Source organism: Cricetulus griseus, chromosome 2 (genome assembly GCF_003668045.3).
Source record: "Cricetulus griseus strain 17A/GY chromosome 2, alternate assembly CriGri-PICRH-1.0, whole genome shotgun sequence".
In the NCBI taxonomy this organism is placed as follows: domain Eukaryota; kingdom Metazoa; phylum Chordata; class Mammalia; order Rodentia; family Cricetidae; genus Cricetulus; species Cricetulus griseus.
In genome coordinates this window covers 329920779-329939949 of record NC_048595.1, presented here as the reverse complement: position 1 = coordinate 329939949, position 19171 = coordinate 329920779, and the positions used below count along the sequence as shown (strand labels likewise).

At 42.2% G+C, this 19171-nt stretch overlaps 2 long non-coding RNA genes across 3 annotated transcripts in view; both read right to left on the bottom strand.

Annotated features, from left to right (window-relative positions):
• Window positions 1-1350: 1350 nt before the first annotated feature.
• On the bottom strand, window positions 1351-9918 carry LOC118238249. The gene is made up of 3 exons (XR_004768041.1): window positions 9705-9918; window positions 5712-5975; window positions 1351-2456 (listed from the first exon to the last, which is right to left on the bottom strand). It is a non-coding gene; the product is annotated as an uncharacterized LOC118238249 (long non-coding RNA).
• A 1422-nt stretch (window positions 9919-11340) lies between these two features.
• LOC107978001 overlaps window positions 11341-19171 on the bottom strand; it is a 71500-nt gene continuing 63669 nt past the window's right edge. Inside the window, exons 6-8 of one of the 2 annotated variants that reach the window (XR_004768528.1) lie at window positions 17228-17486; window positions 15916-16105; window positions 11341-11556 (exon numbers count right to left, since the gene is read on the bottom strand). This is a non-coding gene — a long non-coding RNA (uncharacterized LOC107978001). Of the gene's footprint in view, window positions 11557-15915; window positions 16106-17227; window positions 17487-17704; window positions 18233-19171 lie in introns of those variants that run through there. The other variant, XR_004768530.1, reaches the window with a different exon arrangement.

Below are 19171 nucleotides of genomic sequence, written 5' to 3'. Positions count from 1 at the left end.
ATGGGATGTCTTTCTGCTAATATGTGTTGCTCTCATTGGTTGATAAATAAAGCTGCTTGGCCTATGGTAAGGCAGGATAGAGCCAGACAGAAATCTAAGCAGAGATACTGGAGAAGAAGGGTGGAGCTTGAGAGACACCAGCAGCCACCTAAGGAGCAACATGCCAGAGCACCAATGGCAAGCCACAAGCCACATGGTGATGCACAGATTAATTTAATTGTAAGAGCTAGATGGTAATAAGCCTGAGTCATGGACCAAACATTTATAATTAATATTAAGTTTCTAAGTGATTATTTAGAAATGGCTGTGCAGCCAAGTGGGACAGAAAAGCCTCTGGTTACAGTCTTATTTCATCATTTTTATCTAGATGAGTTCCAATTAGAATGGTCATTACAAGGGACTAGAAGAAGAAGAAGTCTCCAAGCAGAGCCTGGCCAGGAAAAGGCTAAGTAGATGTGGCTCTCCCCTATGGTGATAGCAAAAGTCTGTACTGATCTTTGATGTGCAGCTTTTTCAGCACAGTGGACTTTGTTGCCACCTCTGTATCCTTCTGCAAGGTTGTCAGTCCTGCAGCAGAGAAAGCAACTGGAAGAAGGAGCAGGTTGCGTTCTATGCACATAACTAAACATGAATTAGCTGAACTGAAGGAAAGTTCCACTTGAGACATCATCAGAAATCATGTAGCCTTCCAAATCATGAGCGTTACACTAAGACTAAATCAAGAATTGACATGTTCATGGTTACACAGTCAACTATTAAGAACCAAAACTCCAGCCTTAATTCCTGGTTCCCAGGCCTCAGCTTTTTTGATTGCCCTTATCAACTTCTTGTAGAGTGAACAAAGGCTGGATTATCATGTAGAAGAGTCAGGGTTGCTGAAGGATGGGAAGGCCAAGGCACTGTGATGAGCAGGCCAAGGACAAGCTTGCCAAAGAAGCTGCAGCCTTCAGAGGTTATGTTTTCCTCTGAAGGAAAGTCAGGTCTTGGGCCTGTCAGCTGGCCTCTGGGATTCCAAGAGGAGGGGGTTCTGACCTTGGCTTTGTTAGCTACTCTGAGGGTGCAGTGAACACTCTCACAATCAAGAAAACCTAGGCATCCACATTTTCAGAGATTGGGGCCTTCCTATTTCCATAAAACCAAACTGAGTTAAAGCAATGCCTTTGAAATTCTTCCCTTTTCTTATCAACCAGCAAAGGGAACTCACAATGCCAACATGCATATCATCTTACTTCACAGAGTGGTGGTTTGAAAAGAGGATTGAATGGCTCCTGGGAAAATATGCAATTAATAACTGTGTGGCCCAGAAAAAGCAAAACATGCAAAGACTGTTCAGGAGAAAGGTTTCTTTCCTTAAGCTTCAAATACACAAATATTTTATTATGGATTTTTTTGTCTAATTTAAATCTATTTCAGGTTGTCCCAAAATAGTCTTCTTTTATAGTCCATGCCAAGTTCAAATGAGTTGTACTTGAATGAATTTCTTTCTCTTAGCTGACGCTGTTCTCAAGCTAGTTCCTAGTCATCTCTTACTCTCTTGAGCAGAGAACAAACAGTAAGTCTTCATCTTCCTTGCTGGTGTCTTGTCCTTAAGAGTGTGATACTTAGCTGATAGTCCAACCACCATCTGATGAGCTTTGCCTCTAGACACCTGACAGCCTTCACATAAATTTGGCTGCTGTGAGCTGGTGGAGGGGCATCTCTCAGAACATCCAAGATAAAGCCATTGTCAGGACCTGTCTGATCTTGAAAGAACTTGGCCAGCCATGTGTTCTCCTGTTTTGCCAGCAAGATCGGCTTTCATGAATGATCTTGTAATTCTGTTTATCTTCTGGCGCCACAGCTGTCAAACTCTATAGCATAAATCCATTCATGTTGCAAGATCCACAACACACCCAGTAAAGTTGGCATTGACTCTGAGACAATCCATCACATTTGAGTTCTTGGCATCTAGTTATAGCAGGATCACCTAAATCAGATCCTTTGGAGTCTGTTCAGAATGCCAGCACAAGGTCGGCTTGCACAGTGGCCATGAATACCTAAGTTTGGCCTCAGCAGTCCATTTCTGCTGAAATAGCAAGGTGGGAGCTTCTTTTATGTCATGTTCTTCTGACATCTGGGTTGAAGGAAAGCTCTGCTAGCTAGTAGGACTGTCATATCCATGGGACAATTATTAGAAGATGTATTATTTTGGATCTGAGACCAAACTTTAAATCAGATAGGTATTTTTTTTTAACCTATATTCACCTTTGATCAGCAGTGTTGTTGTGGTTTTAATCTGAGTCATGAGAAATAGCCTTTCTTGTACCCTGCCCCAGAGTACTGCAATGCTGGGTACTCACTCTGTGGACAGCCTTTGGCTTCGAATTGGGATCAGATTCTGAGTCTCACTAAGCTGGTGTTCTGTTTTTAATGTTCTGTCCCTCAAAGGGACTAAGACCATGAATAGAAGAATGGGACTGCAAGAAGAAAGAGAGCATAGGGTTGACAGTAAATAATGTCATTCTCATAGAACAAGCTCTAGACATACAGTCACTGTCACTCCTCCATACAGCTCAGCTTCTTTTTTAAAATGCTGTTGCTTGAGAATTTCATACACGCATAGAATGTGTTTTCAAATCCACCCCCTATCCCTCCCCTCTGACTCCTTTCACCCCCATCCTCCCTCCCAGTTTCATGTACTCTTTTTAAATACATTAAGTCTATACAATGCTGTCTGTATAAAACTAGGGGTCACGACCCACCTGGGCCCTGGAACTGAATTTAGGTGTCACAGACCATTTGGCAACAGTAAAATGTTTCTGAATATGAAAAGAAACATAATTTACAACCAAAACATAATGACTCCAAGGTGCTTCTGGCAGCTGTGTTGTGCCGCATGACTTCACTGTAGCTTCAGTTCCAAACACACAACATACACGCAGCACCAGTGCACAGTGGCCAAACACCTGGCTCAGATTCCAGACTGCCACATGCGATGCAGCACAGCAATTTGCAGTATATACAAAGGTTCCCACTCTTACAGAGACATAATGGATAAAAGTGTTTCAGCATTTCATCATCTTTCTTTGGCATGTCAATATTGAATGAGTATATATATTTGCATCTTACTGTGTTGGAGTATTTGGCTTTAAGACTTGCTGATTAAGTTGCTGACTTGAACTTCATTTTTTAAAAAATGTTAAGCCAGGCATGGTGGTGCACACCTTTAATCCTAGCACTTGGTAGGTGAATCTCTGTGAGTTCAAGGCAGTCTAGTCTATACAGCAAGTTTCGAGCTATCAGAGGCTACATAATAAGAGCCTGTCTCAAGAAAAAGAAAATGGGTGTGAAATTAAGACAGAATTTATAACAATTTCTGAAGTGGCCTAAACATATCTGCCGTTTTGTGCTACAAATTATGCAAAGCTACACTCTCAGAATTGAACATCATAAAACCAATATATTGATCAATTCTGAAAATTTTTGAAGATGTTATAAAACACCAAACACACATGCAAAAAGTTGAAGTCATTTTGTCAAAATAACCAAGCAAGGGGCTGAGAGATAGGTCAGTGGTTAAAGGGCTTTCTGCTCTTTGAAAGCTCAGAGTTCGCCTCCCAGCATCCACTTGGTGAGGGTTCCTACCTCTTGTAACTCCAGTCCTGGGGGATTTCATGCTCTATTCTGGCCTCCACAGACAACTCCACATTGATATATATACACAGACACATACACATAAATAATTTAAAGTAAATATTTTTTTAAAAAAATAACCAAGCAAGTCCATCCATCTGACTAGCAGCCAAGCTTGCTTTCATCTTTAATAAATGGCAAAATTACATGTGTAGCAAGGACTTGTTCAAAGCAAATTTCTTAATGGTTTGTTTTCAGTAAATGTTTGCCTTAGATACCTAATAGCCAGGGTTGTCTAAAAAAATGTATTGGGTGAAAGGGGATTATGAGTGGAAAAGTTTCAGAAACCCTGCTTCAGAGAATGTTGTTTCTTCCCCCACCCTTTTTGTTTTTTATTTTGTGTGTGAGAAAGGGATGCGTGTGTATAGGTATGTATGTGCACAAGTGTGAAGGTCAGAAAACAGCCTCTGGTATGGGTCCCCCACTCATACCTTGTTTGTCTCTGTCTGTTCACCATTGTGTGCACCAGACTAACATGTCTTCAGGTTTCCGGGGATACTCTTGCCTCTGCCTCCCATCTTGCCTTTGGAGCACTGGGGTTCCAGACCAGTGCTCCCAACCCCAGTTTTATGCTAGTTTGGGGCATTTGAACTCAGGTTCTCGCAGTGATACAGCAAGCACTTTTACCTACAGAGCCACAGCGCCAGCCCCATGCGATGTTCTTCTTGTCTTATTTTGAATACAGCAGTTTCCCCGTTACACCTCAGAGACAGTAGATTGGCAGATGTAGAAGCTGTCATAGCCTGAAGTCTATTCTCACTACATTTCACTGTGCATGGAGTCTGAACTTAGCAGGTCTACAGCCTGTTCTTTCACCACATTATACTGGGGCCCTTTTCTCTGGCTGCAGTTTTGGGGATCAACAACTGAATTTTGTCCAGTTGACTCTCTACCTTGGAGAGAAATAAATGTAGAGTTTGCAGTCCTATTTAAGCCGCTGCTTAAGCAAAGCTTTATGTTGTTCATCTAACTATTTTCAGGACTGTCTTCCATCTCCACAAACACACGAAGGCAACCTGCCTTCCCAGTTTTAGAGAAAACCGTACATGTTTGAACACTTGGTCTTATCTCTAAACCCAGACACAATTGTTCTCGGTGGTCAAATACTAGTTAAATCAAGTGTGTTTTGGGTTTCTGTTGCTGTGCCCTTTCTCAAATAACCCTTTAAATCTCAAACCTGAACCTTCCAGAAACATCTCTTTGGGTAAGCAGTCAAATGCCCAGAATATTACAATCATTGAGAGGAATCAAATATTCAGTCAGTTCACCAGTCTCATCTTATAGATACATACAGACATGGGATGTGTTCTGAAAGACACTGGAGTACAGCCTCGTGACAGTGGCTGGAAGGGGCTCTTTTGCCTTTGATAAACTTAACTACACTGGCAAAAATGTAAGAACGAAAAATCTTTTCCTCTTTCCAATCCCTCAGGGACAGTTTAAAGATTTCCTCAGTTTATAACAGCATTAAATAAAAGGCATAGCTTGGTGTCTAACCTGTTCTTCCAAGGGTGATGTAGGATAATCCTTCTGTACACTGTGAATATGCATTACTCTCATTGGTTAATAAAGAAGCTGACTGTTCCAATGGCAGAACAGGATAAGGAGAACCAAACTGAGAATTCTGGGAGAAAGGACAGAGTCTGGAGTAGCCAGTGAGAAGCCAGATGGACAAGCTGTACTGAGAAAAGGTACCAAGCCATGCGGCAAAGCATAGATAAGAAATATGGGTTAATTTAAATGTAAGTTAGCTAGTAACAAGCCTGAACTATTGGCCGAGCATTTATAGTTAATAGTAAGCCTCTGTATGCTTATTTGGGAGTTGCTGGTGGGAAACTCCTGCCTACACAAGGGTCTCAAAGTGAAACATTACCTGGTGTCTTAGCTTTCTCTACTGTGACAAAATAAGCTTAAGGAAGAATAGGTTTGTCTCTGCTCAGGATTTAGTCCACTTTGGCTGTGGTCAATTAGCCCGGTATCTTTAGGCCTATACAATTAGTCACTATGGCAGAAGTGTACATCAGAGCAAAGCAGCTCACCTCTTCATGGCAATCATGAAGAAGCAGGTGGTCAGAAATAAAACACACCATTTCAAAGTATAACTCCAGTGACCTTCTATCTCCAGTGAGCATCTGAAGTCTCTAGATCCTCAAAAGCACACTGGAGAGTCCACGAATGGGCTGATTTCTTCACCAGGACCGAGTCTCATGATCCAGTCTCTCCCAGAGGGTCCTCTCTGAACACTGCTATATCAAAGACAAGACCTTCGATACAGGAGGCTCTGATAACATTTAAGATCCAAACTAAAAACAGAAGACAATTTTTTAGTTATTTTATTTAGCTGTGTCTCTACAGTGCTTAGAGGGGGAGAATCAAGCATGTCTACAATGTCCCAGGCAATGACAAGTTTCACTGAGTCTTGAGTCCTTGATTTTATAAACTCAGGTATTTAATAAACTCATCCATCAACATGAGAAACTCTTCCCTTCTCAATTCAGTATAGTGGATGAGGAAAAGCAGATGGAGTAATTAACCAAGTGGCTAACTGATGGGATCCGAATGTGCTCCCTACCGAAAGACCCAGAAAGAGTTCTTGTTTATGAAATTATTCTACAGTTCCACAGTTAAACATGAGACTAGTATGGCAGTACTAGTAGTCTCATGAGGGCAGTAGTCTGAGAATATGGTCCAGTTAGTAACAGCATAAATAAATACCAATAGTGGCAGAAAATCAGAAATATGTATCAAGTTCTCAAAAATTCAGAAACACCACTTGTTAGTTTCACTTTTGAAAATCCTATCTCAGGAATTTCAGCAAAATATAAGCAAGGATTTAAGCACAAAGTCAGTCGAGGAAGCATTATTTTTGTTTATGGTCATTCAAAGTTACAAACAAACTCAACCAACAGGGTAATGTCACTAAAAGATAGTGCAGACATCCAGTGCCATCATTGTTCATATTTATGAGATTTCTAATGAGAACTTGAAATGTCTAGAACAAAACATGAGAAAAATGTTAAGGATGCAAACCCCATTTTGTTGTTGTTGTTGTTAGTGGTGGTGGTGGTGGTGGTGGTGGTGTGTGTGTGTGTGTGTGTGTGTGTGTGTGTGTGCTGTCCAAACATTGTATGGACATATAAAAAGACTTTAAGAAAACATTATAAATTGTAAACATTATCTTTGTTATTCACTTTAATCTTTATTGCCTATACATTTCAATGTTTTCTAGCTATCCTCTCTATTATGCTCTTCTAAATAAAACATCATTTTAGCATAAGTAATTAAAGAAATAGTAAACTCAATTGTACACAAGAGTGAATCACAACTATCACCTCTTTTTGATTCGGCACTGATCCTATTGAATAAGTTAAATACATGTATGGGTGAAAGAATATGTGTGCTTAATATTTGGAATCACCAGAAGTTATAGAAAACATCACCAAACAGAGTGCTCTTCGTATACAGTCATGTCACAGCAGTTGGGCTGTAGGGCAGAGCTAGGGGCACTTTTGGCAAACATTGTCCTCATCTCAAAACCATGACCCTCTTGGATCCCAGCAGCATCTCTCTTGGAAGGCAGTAGTCTCAGGGGCAGTATGGCTGCTTTTTAAAGGACACACAGAGAGTGACAAGAGTGGGTAACAACCCAAAGCCTCACAATGACTGTCTAGCTTTCCTCACTCTTCTCATTAGCATAATTTTTTGGAACCAACTTTGGTGATGCCTATCTGTAAGCCCAGCACTCAAGAAGCTGAGACTGGAGGAGAGTTATCCTGGACTACATAGTGAATATCAGGCCAGCCAGGAATACATTGGGGGTGGAGGCAGTAATATGGCAAGATAAAAGGCAGGAAACACCCCAGTTCTCTAGGAATCTGACATTCCAAGAAGAACGATCTAAGTCTATTCAATGAAGGATAGAAAGTTTATGTCTGAACTACAATAGGACAAAATGTTCTGTTCTGATATGTACATTTGCTAAATGTTCATGGTTAGTGCTAGTGAGAGTTAATCTACAATGACTTGAAAAGGATGGGAGATATGGTCTAGGCAGAGATAAAACATGATGTTTATATTAAGTGGAAACTAAAATTGTTTGATTCAATTCTGCTTCAAAGTCAAAGATTCTAAAGAAGTAGCCTTGATCTCAAGCTAAGCCAAATTTTGTCATTTTAAGGACAACAAAAGGAGGGGTCGAATGGAGAAAAGGGGGATCTTTGGTCAGTATAAACACAAGATTGTGATTCTTGAACGTGGTTTACTGTGTCAAAATCTGTCCTAAATATTTTAATTCTCTGTGAGCCTGAGTGTCTGGGTGGTCTGAGCTCCCCCAGCAATCTCTGGGCAGGCGCAGCCTCTGTTCCGTGTGTCTCAGGATAGTGAGTGGTTACTCAGCAGCCATGCTGCCGGGACGACATAATCCCCAGATAAACTTCAGAGATAGTGCAGAACAACTACTTTGAAGCACTCCAATTAGTTTAGTCTCATGTTTGATTAAAAATCATGTCCCTGGAAAGGTCCTGTGAAAAACTTTGAAGGACTTGGAGTATTTGATGACACCATAGTTCTCAGAATGTCACCGAGCCCCCAGAGCTAAAAGCAGCCTCCTCCTTGGCTTTTAGCTTCTGTGTTTTGAGACAGGACCTTATTGTGTAGTTCTGACTGGCACAGAGCTTTCTATGTAGACCCGGCTGGCATTGAACTTGCAGCGATCCTCCTGCCTCAACGTCCTGAGTGTTGGGAATAAAGGCACACAGTGCTACACCTGGCTCCTCCCTTCTTTAGGTAGCGCTTCATCCAATGGGCTTGCTGACCCCGTTGGCCCATAAGCAATAGAGCTATAGGAGGATGTGTAATGAATGAAAAGCCCAATGAGAAAATTGGTCCTGAGCTGTACTCCTAAAGCAGTCTCACCTGAGCACTCCCAGAGTGCCACAGCTCCAGCACCATCCTCTCCTTCAGAGTTCTATTGATGAACTCCTACCTCTCCGGGGAGCCAACCCCTGCCTTCTGTCTTTATCGGCACCTCAGCAGGCTTCCCTCAACTTACTCTACCTGGCCTGTCATCTCTCCTTCTAAATGCCTTCCCTTCTCACTGTAGCTAAGACTACCCACTTCTGCAATGAGTCATTGATGCCTGCAGGTCTGCTTTCCACTCTCTGGGGAGACAGGTACTTTCCCTCTGGGACTCTCTTCCCTCAAAAGAACCCTTTTTCCCCATCACGGTCTGAAAGGTAAAACATGACAGCAGCAGTCCCCACATGTCTCCCTGAAGTGTGAATATGAAATTAGGCATAAGCAATACATGCAGAACAAATTGGCAGGTAGCAGAACTCAGCAGAGTAAGGATTGTTTGGAGACTAGTTTTTTTAATAATTATATTTTAATGGGTAAGCCCAAAGCAAGTTTTTCATATTTTCTCTACCCAGTAAAACCATTAGAACCCAACAACCCCCATAACAACGAAGAACTGTTAATAAAACAAAATAATAGTTCTTTTCCTACTTTTATTGAAAAAAATTAATTAAATGACTTTAAGTATGCCCTTTTATTTTATTTTTTATGAGCATAAGTAAAGGAAGAATATTCTTTGAGACTAGACCCCTGGTGTGAAATAATCACCAGTAAAATTTAACCCAGGCAGGGAGGTTGTCTCGGCAGGTAAAGGCACTTTCTGGCAAGCCTGATGACCTGAGCCCAATCTCTGGAAACCATGAGACAGGAAGAGAAAACACCTGCAAGTTGGCACATGGTTCTCTGAGCTTCATATACATGCTGTAGCATGTATACATACACACAAGTAAATAATGAATAAACAAATGGAATAAAATAAAATTTAACGCAGCCTTCTCATGCTCAGGAAACTCTGATAGAGGTTGCTAGGTGGAATTCAGATATAGGTGGGAATCCGTTTCCAAATATGGAAATTCAGCTGGTTATAAGGCAGCTCAGTTACTGAACGCTTAACTCAGCTAGAGGACTGCAGCACTTTTGCTGGTGGCTCATGCAGAATTTAATGAGGTATTACTCACTAATATTGGGGGCCTCGTGTCTTCACATGTTGTGTTGATCCATAGTTCAAAGCCATTGTGATTTTTCTGGTATACACCTCTATTTCAGAACAATGAGGAGTTATAAAATTGAAGGACAGAGATGGTCATCCATACTTTGTGTTAGCAATCCTTCCAGCGCTCATTTCATTTTAAAAAGCATCTGGTAGGTTCAGATCCATTAGTGCCTCTTCTGCTGTCTGGAGAAAGTAAGCAAATAAAGAGTATCCTGCACAGATTCCTTCAGCCCTCTTTCAAGCTTCCTTCAGGGGACCTTCTGCCTGGGGACACCTGTGGATTGAAGCTCAGACTCTGCCTTGAGTGAAAGATCTGTCTAGTGGATCTTGTTTCTAGGATATATTCTCAATTTTATGTGGGCTTCCTGCTTTATTAACCTAAAACAGTAACAGAAATGAGGAACTGATATTTGGTTTCCTTTAACCCTGGCATCATCATTTTGCCAGCTTCATATTTCATTACCTGGAAAGAATGTTGTCTACACACTTGAAGATTCTCTTGCCCTTGACACCCATAGGAATGACACTGTACCCATACGTTAGAACAATTTTTTTTAAAAAATAAATATTTAAAAAATATCTATGCATATGCATATGTCTGTGTGGAGGTTTCGTACAGATGAGTGCAGGTGTCCTTTGGATCCAGAAGAGGGTGTTGGTTCCCCTACAGCACTGGTTCTCAACCTTCCCAATACTGTGACTCTTTAATACAGTTCCTCATGTTGTGGTGACCCCCCAGACATAAAATTATATTGTTGCTGCTTCATACCTATAATTTTGTACTGTTATGAATTGGAATGAAGATATCTGATATGCAAGCTATTTGATATGTGACTCCCAACCACTGCCTTTGAGATAGAACAGGCAGTTGTGAGTTGCTTGATGTGAGTGCTTGGGATCAAACTCCAGTCCATCACAAGAGCAGCCAGTGCTCTTAACCACTGAGCTATCTCTCCAGCTCCTCCTCACGGGCCATCTGACATCTTAAACCCTCAAACTGTAGATAAAGCTCCCAAGCCCTTAGTGTTACATCTTAGGCTTTCCTACAGGCAAAATGGAGGCATCCTGGCCAGCACACTTGAATGGCGACCGAGGCAGCTTGCAAAGGACATCTTAACTCTAGCACTCCTGTTCAAATCTTGCCTTGACTTGTCTTTGATACTCCATTGTATCAGCACCCTTCTTATTCATTCTCTGTTTCCATTCTGTCTGTTCTTTACAGTGTTGCCTACTCCAGCTTCCTTGGTCCCTTTCAGTAGCCTGACCACTTAATGAGCCGGTTACGGAGGTCCCTGACTAGGCTTCTGGGATCTTCTCAGGTGAGTGTCATCTGGGCCTGAAAGATTTCTTCCTGACCTAGCAAATGAAAATTGGAATAAGAAAGTAAAAGAAGCCGGGCGTTGGTGGTGCACGCCTTTAATCCCAGCACTCGGGAGTCAGAGGCAGGCAGATCTCTGTGACTTCAAGGCCAGCCTGGTCTCCAGAGCGAGTGCCAGGATAGGCTCCAAAGCTACATAGAGAAACCCTGTCTCAAAAAACAAAACAAAACAAACAAAAAAAAAGAAAGTAAAAGAAAAAAAGAAAATTTTGGACTCACCTAATTAACATAATCATAACCATTTAATTAGTCCATTAATTAAAATTTGTGTGAAAGTGTGGTGTGTAAGAAGCCTTAACAGCGAGTTTGTGACTGAGGGTGGTAAGAGACAGTATCTTTTGAAGAGGGAATGGTGACTGCCAATTAGGTGGAGGATTTGGTCAGGGGAAGTTGGTTAATATATCCACCATGAGTTCCTTTGTGGAATTTACCTTCTAGCCTGCAAAAGAAAAGGGAAAGGAAGAGAAATAAAAAATAAGATTTATGACAGTCTTCTTAAGCTTATGGCATTCCTAGGAGGAGAGTATTCAGGGAGGAAGTTCGTTTGGCTACTGAATTCCACCTACCTATAACCGGAACACCATAGGAAAATGATCAGTGACTTGACGGACTTGACAGAAGCACTAACATTTAGTGAAGAAGATGTTAAGCACAAGAAATTTAAATTCAAATACCAAAGTTGAAGGAACAAGAATCAAAAAAGTCACCATAGATTGCTATTAACTTGATCATAACACAGTTCTGATTGGATAGATTAGCAGAGGTGATTGAAACTAGGTACATTATTCGTTCTCCTATTTGAAATCTTGGGAGGGACTCCACACCCACAACGAGGTAGCGTTGAGAGACTAAAACCCTTTCTGCTGCTGCTTGAACAATGCCAGCCACAGCATGTTTAAACAGCACTGCTGCCAATGTGCCTTACCAGCAAGTGTGGGCAAAGATATTCTGAAGAAATAAGAACCATTGCCAAACCAGGAAATCAACTACTCAACCTATCTGCACGTCAGAAATTTGCCTCTATCCACACTTGTGAATCTGTGCAGAAATCCTTCTTGTCGCAGACATTCTTAACTCTGGGGCCTAACTGAGAAACCCATGCTGGGCGCTCGGACTTGTCAATAGAGCACCAAGTGACAGCTCTCATCCTTCATGCTCCTCCTCCATTCACCTGCCTCCCTGACCAGTCAGCAGAGGGTTTCTCATAACTCATCCAGATGGACCCAGGCCCAGGAAGGAAGAAGCCTAGCAGAAGACCTGCCTGGGAACAATTGTCAACTGTTTTCTGGGCATTACCATTGCAGGGAGTTGCTTTAGGTTTCAGGAAGGAAGAAGAGAAAAGGGGTGGCTTTAGAGATGCAGAAAATTAATAAATTCATAGATATGTTCATGGTTTTAGCTTCTAGAACTATATGTAACCCATATACTGAGATATACTTTTGTCTTCTTCTATTCCTGGCCTCGTTCTTTCTTGTATGGCAATTACCGTAAAGACCCATGTTCTCAGGCTGGGAGATGACTCGGTGGATATGAGATCTTACTGTACAAGCGTGAGGACCTGAGTTTGGATCTCCATCATCCACATAAAATCTAGGTATGGTCTCATGTGTTTGTAACTCTGAGAGGCAGAGACAGGAGGATCCTGGGAGCTCACTGGCTGGCCATTCGGCCTCCAGGTGAGCTCCGGGTTCAGTGAGCAATCAGGTCTCCTGGGAATAAGATGGAAAATGATAGAGCAGGACAACTAGCATCCTCTTATGACCTCTATGTACTCACAGGCATGTGCATCCACATACATGTAGACATGTACATACATGTACATTCAGATACACACATCATACAAAAAAAATAAAACAGAAACCATGTTCTTTGCAGGGCGGCCGCTTGATAAGCACTGTGTAGTGTAGCAGATAAGAAGGGGGTGGGGGCACACGTAGACTCTATGAGTTCGAATCACGCTCCCACAACTACCTGGAACATAGCACATAACCATCCTGTATCTTAAAGTTTTCTGTTGATGTAAATCACTTAGAAGAAATGGCTGGTGCATTGTTGTCCTTTGTGTATGAGTGATCTAATGGCCTGCCGATCCCTGAAAGAAAAGACTGTGGAATGGAAAGGCAAAATAGATCTCCATTAGTAAAATGGACCCTCAGGCAGGTAATCCGGAGCCATCCAAGATTGCGTCCCAGAAACAATGGCTAAGACAGTTGTGCATATACTAGGACCCTAGAGGGTAGGATGGAGCTGTAAGTGTCTTCATTGACAAGTGAAAAGTATCTTGACACAGAAAACATGAGACCTGTATTATACATCAGCTAGCTGGGTAATTTTAACTAGCTGTGTGACTTTGGTACTATGATTTTGGCTCTTTGGGCTTCAGAGAGTTTATATCCATCAGCCCTATCCCATAAAAGTTCCTGAGGGATATGCTCTAACTCTGTACTCAAGGCTACTGCTAAGACCTACAACAGAGCTCCATTTTTGTTGTAATTTTATTTGATTTTAGTGAGAGTTAAACATACCCAGTCATAGGTGGTCTATGGCAGCCATGTTGGACAGCACAGATAGAATACTGTGGAAGATATTTTATGGTCTGTTAAATAGCTCACAAGGTTTCTTTAGGTTAAGATGTAGAGAGTATGTATTTTAATAGCTCACCCCATCTCTAAGGTCTACACACTTTGCAAAGCACCTAAAAACAAACATACAAAAGAGTATCAATCCTGAGAAATGCAAGGTGGTCCACCTGGAATCAGGGAAGTGTGCTAACACCTCCAAGGATGGTATCCAAGCCCTTGAAAGAGGCAGATTGGAAATATCTCACCTTCTGAAAGCCAAGACCTAATCATTGGCAACTTCCTGATTATTTGCTCTGCAATAAATCATTTTCTTCTCAACAACTATACGATGGGTATATACTGCTGTTCTTGACTCGTGGATGAAGGAAAGGAGGCACAGACATATACTGAGTAGCTTGTTCTTGGAGCATCTAGCTAAAAATGGATGATCCTAGATATGAATTTAAACAATTTGTTCTAGAGTCTTATTGTGTGGAAAAGGAAACAAACACTGTAATGAATAACATAATGCAGAACGATGCTCAAATCTGTGTGTCTTGATTAGTTTTCACTCAGTGAACACACCCTTATTGTTTTCAAAATGAAATGTTGTAAGTTTCTAAGAAATACCTCCTTCAGAAACCATTCAATGCTGCCCATCTCAACCCATCTGAGGATAAGCATTATGCTGAGTTCTAAGACTATGGGTCATGAGACTTTATCCACCATTGTATGTGTATATCAGACGCATGTAATATAAATATCAGCCATTTGGTGACTTCAAATCCATCAGTTATAAAAGTGGGCAAGTCATCATAGATAGGAAAGACATTCATTCAGCCAGCACATATTAGCCAAGCATCTTCTATGTGTCAGCCACTGTATTACATACTTGGAATTCATTATTCATCAAAACAGACTGAGTTCCTCTCCTGTACAATCCCCAGTCCTTCATCTGACAACTGGTGTCATGGAAAACAAAGGAAGATTATTTAGTGGTCTCAGGGGTGACTGACAGACAACCTTAGGTGTGGTGCCAACGGTTGTACTGTCATCCCAGCAAAGAGTTGCCCTGGACCTAGTCCCTAGAATTTTAGTGGGATCCTTTGGAGTTTTGGAAGAGTGACAATTAGAGCTCATTGCATGACTGTCCACTAAAAATAACTTCATAAACAATTTCTAAATCTGTCTTTATAACCAATAACTCCAGAAAAGCCAGCAGGCTTAATGTAACCAGAGAATTACAACACTGGATGGGTGATGTGGGACTATTGCATGATTGAGAGGCAAAAGATCACCAGGGAATTCCACCCCAACTGATGAAGAATGATTGCTCTCTACCAACAAATAACGAGGCAATTCTCACTAATATTTTCCAGCTGGAGAAAGAGACTGATGCAAGATGGTGAAGAGTTCAGCAGTATTTCTAAACATTCTGGAATATGCAAAAGCAAAAGGACCAACTACAGTCAAAAGCAGCTTCCAGGTGCTACTAAGAACAGAACTGTTTCCAGGAGGGACAATTCCAGTAGCTGATCAGTGGCTTAGGGAGGTTGTAGAAGGAATCAAGTCCTAAGTACACCCCCATCTTCCTCTACTCAGAATGCACTTGATCTCCCTTGTGGGATGCATATGACTAAATGACCCTTTGGGAATTGTGCAAACCTACCACCACACCACAAGGTCAGCTGTTTAGACATTTGAGTTTTCTCAATGCTGAGAACATAGCCTGGGAGCCATGCAGGAACTGTGCCATGACTGTGTGTATGTGGGGGGGGGTTCTCATTGCACATTTGGTTCTCACACTAGCTGGGGCTCTTGCATCTAATGTACAATGAAAACGCGCTGTGAGAATGACTGAAATTGCATCTCAGGGGAGGAGAAAGGATGTATTATCTCCTGTTACCCAACCGTATGCTCTCCAACCAGCCTCTCCCATCCTTGAGTCAAATCCACACCGCTGATGGAGCCTGACTAACCCTGAGTGCCCCAGGCTAGTCACCATAAACAACTAGGGGTGAACTGTAAACAGAATGAACCACAGAGACCTGGCAAGGGATGCACAAAGCATTTGCACAGAAATGCCAGTCCTGAGCAATAGGTGGACTCCTGGGGGTTTTGCTACCACTGAAGAGTAGCCAGGCCTCATGGCACATGAAACTTTAACAGACAAAAAGTGTGATCAAGAAAATATAGGATGCATAGTTAAATCTACATTGCTTCCAGTCTCTACTTACCACGACATCAGCCTGAATTGAGTGGGCATGACACTAGCTTCTCACCCAGGTCTTGAACCTTAACTGACAAGATAAGGCACAGCCCTTTTCTTCAAAGGATCCAGTCTTTTATCTATCCTTTTACTCAATGTTTAGTGAGCATCTGCTATGCTTTCCTAGACTCTGGGGACACTTCCTTCACAGAAGTTGCCTACAGATGAGGGAGAAAGACAAAAGACAAGTAAATAAATGCATAATTTAACACCAGGTGGTGATGGGCAGCATGCAGAAAATTAAGGTAAGCTAAAGAAGGATGGAAAGGCTGTGGCGTGGGATGAAGTCCTGAGTGGGCATGCATGCCCATGCCAGGGATGCCAATGCCTCGTTCCCATGGGAATGGGAAGGCCTGACCTATCCAGGGTCAGGTTACCCCTAGTCTAAGTGTGAAGGTTGACAGTGTGTACAGAGAGTACTGACTGCATATTCCTGGTCCCAGATGACTGCAGCCTGACACTGCTCCCCTACAGAGGCCCCATACTGTGATTAACTAACCTCCCTGCTCGTTTGTGCTGCACATAATAAGCGCACTGAGTTTATGGTCCCCATCTGGTGTTTCTTCACCCAAATGCACAGCCCACCTTGTATCAGCACTTCTACTATTTCTTCATTCTTCATCACCTGAGTCATGTCAAGTCCAAAAAGTGGCATAGATTGTGACAAATGGCCCTATTGCTAAATAAGGTAGTGGGGGGGATTGCAGGGGAAGAAGTCCTTTAGAGAATTGGATTAGAGCCCAGACTCAATAATATAAACAGGTCACATGGAGATACGAAAGTGGTCCAGCAGAACTAGCAAATCTAAAGGCTAGGAGATGATGGAAGGAGACCAGAGTGTGTGTAAGAAGCAAGAGGGTTGGTGGACAATAAAAGGTGAGAACACAGAGGTTGTCTGGTGCCTGACCATACAGAACTCTGACAACGACTCTGTGTTTTATTCTAGGGGTGTGGGAACCCATCTGAGCAAGGTCAAGGTGTGGTTTCTATAGCAAAACGTTGTGGCTTTTTGGAGAAAAAGACAGGGAAACAAATGTGTAGCAGGAGACGAGACAGCTGGCAAGGAACGGGAAGAGTATGCAGACCATGCAGTGATGGGAAGGCCAGGAGGGTTCACCCAGCTTCTCTAGCTAGGATGGAGAAAGATGCAGGGGCACATCACATCTGTACTCTGATGGGCTACAGATCCCTCGTAGAACATGCAGCCCATGTCTCCTCCTCCCCACCTCCATGGGCTGCCCTCTCTGGATGTACCCGGGGCCCCTGTCACCATGAATCACCCATCCTCATCAGCATTGTTTCTTCATTGCTGGAATGTGCTGATTCCTCTACATAAAGTGACAGTCTCGGTGTAGGATGCCTGAGGAGACTCTCATCATCCTTCAGGAGTTGGTTTAAACAGGCCTCCTCTGCACGGGATAGAGTGTTTCTGTTGTCACGCATCACACTGGCCTGAAGTCTAGACAGCTGATGATGAACAAGAATAAATAATCCAGACCTGCTCATCTTGCTTGTCAGGGTTGGGAGAGTACCACACCCCTATGGGAGTAGAAATAAGTCAGTCACTCCAAAGGGAACATGTATACCCCCACTGTTGTTCATCAGTCAGTAGGTAATCTCTGGGAAAGTAAGAGCCAAAGCAGGAGCTCGTGGGTGGGGTATGGGAGGTAGGGGGTGAAGGGGTGGGGGATATGGAAAGAGTGGGAGAGGGGTGGGGACTCAACATAGTCTAATCTGGTTCCACTGTGTTGGGTTGGACTGACCCTGACCCCTGAGGCTCTGCAGGCAGCTAGCCCAGGAATGAGCCTGTAACTGCTTTCCTGGGCCAGTTCTGTCCCTGCTTAGAGGGAACCAGTGAAAGGGGCAGAGTTTCTGCTCCCCTGAGATGAGGGGGGTGGAAGGGACTGTCACTCAAGAGCCAGACACAGAGGTGGTCAGCTGTGAGAAGATGGGCAGTCCCTCTCTAAAGGTTGTGTGCTTCCCACTGAATAAAATATCAGTTAAGGAAGCTGCCCACCTTCCAATCTTCATTCAAGAGAAAACAATTGTAGCTCAACAAACGGTGACCCATTTTGAAGTTAAGATCAAATTAGCACCTTGAATAAGATCCAAACTGCAGAAATTCCAACAAGGAAACCATGCTCTGACCTTCTATTTAGCAGTAAGAGATGGCTGGGAGAAAGTCGATTTTGTTTCAAAAGACATGAGTTTGAATCCTGACTCAGGCAACCCTTAACTATGTGACATCAAGAAGTCATTTCACCACTTCCAACCTATCTTCTCATCTATAAAAGGAAAACATACAGTGTTGCTGTGACATTTAAATGAAATCATGTATTAAATCATTTAGTTTATAGGGAACATGATATGAATATAAATTTGTGTATTTCTTAGATTTATAATGCAACAAACAGTATGTTAATTTTATTTTATTGTTATTAGCAAGACTATCTGTCCTGATTTGCTTTTTTCTCAACTTGACACAACTAGAGTCATCTGAGAGAAGGGAATCTTAATTGAGGAAATGATTTCATTAGATTGGCCTGCAAGCAAGACTGTGGGGGAGTTGTCTTGATTAGTGATCGGTATGGAAGGGCCCAGCCCACTACGAGTGGTGCCATTCATGGCCCTGTGATCCTGGAGTGTATCTTGAGGTAAGTCAGGAGGAGCAAGCCAGTAATCAGCACCCCTCCATGGCCTCTGCTTCATCTGACTTCCATCAGTGATGGAGTGTGACCTAAGTTATAAGCTGAAATACACCCTTCCCTCCATATGTTGCTTTTCTTATTTGTTTTGCTTTTTGTTTTTTATCACAGCAATAGAAACAAAGACAATAACCAAATACATCACAGAAATACTGAGCTCAATACAAGTGTGAATATGCTAATCTACAAGTATGAAAACTGTTGAAGTGTTTTCTTTAATGTCATTCAAGAGTTATGGAAAATGAAAGACATTCCTTAGAGAAACATGAAGCCTGAGGAAACTCAGAGTCTTTTTCAGTAACACATTATATTTCATGTTTTACTTTCCAAAAATTGCCTCAAAATGTTGCTTCCCAGTGACTCAAAATGATTCCTCATGGAAACTGTCTAATCTTGGTGAGGGGCAGGAGGTTGGTCATTCAACCACAAAGAAAGGTCTAAGTTGGAAAGTGTAACCAAGGATAGACAGATGCAGTGATGTGACAACTCTAAATGCCAAAAGATCAAACATTGAAACCA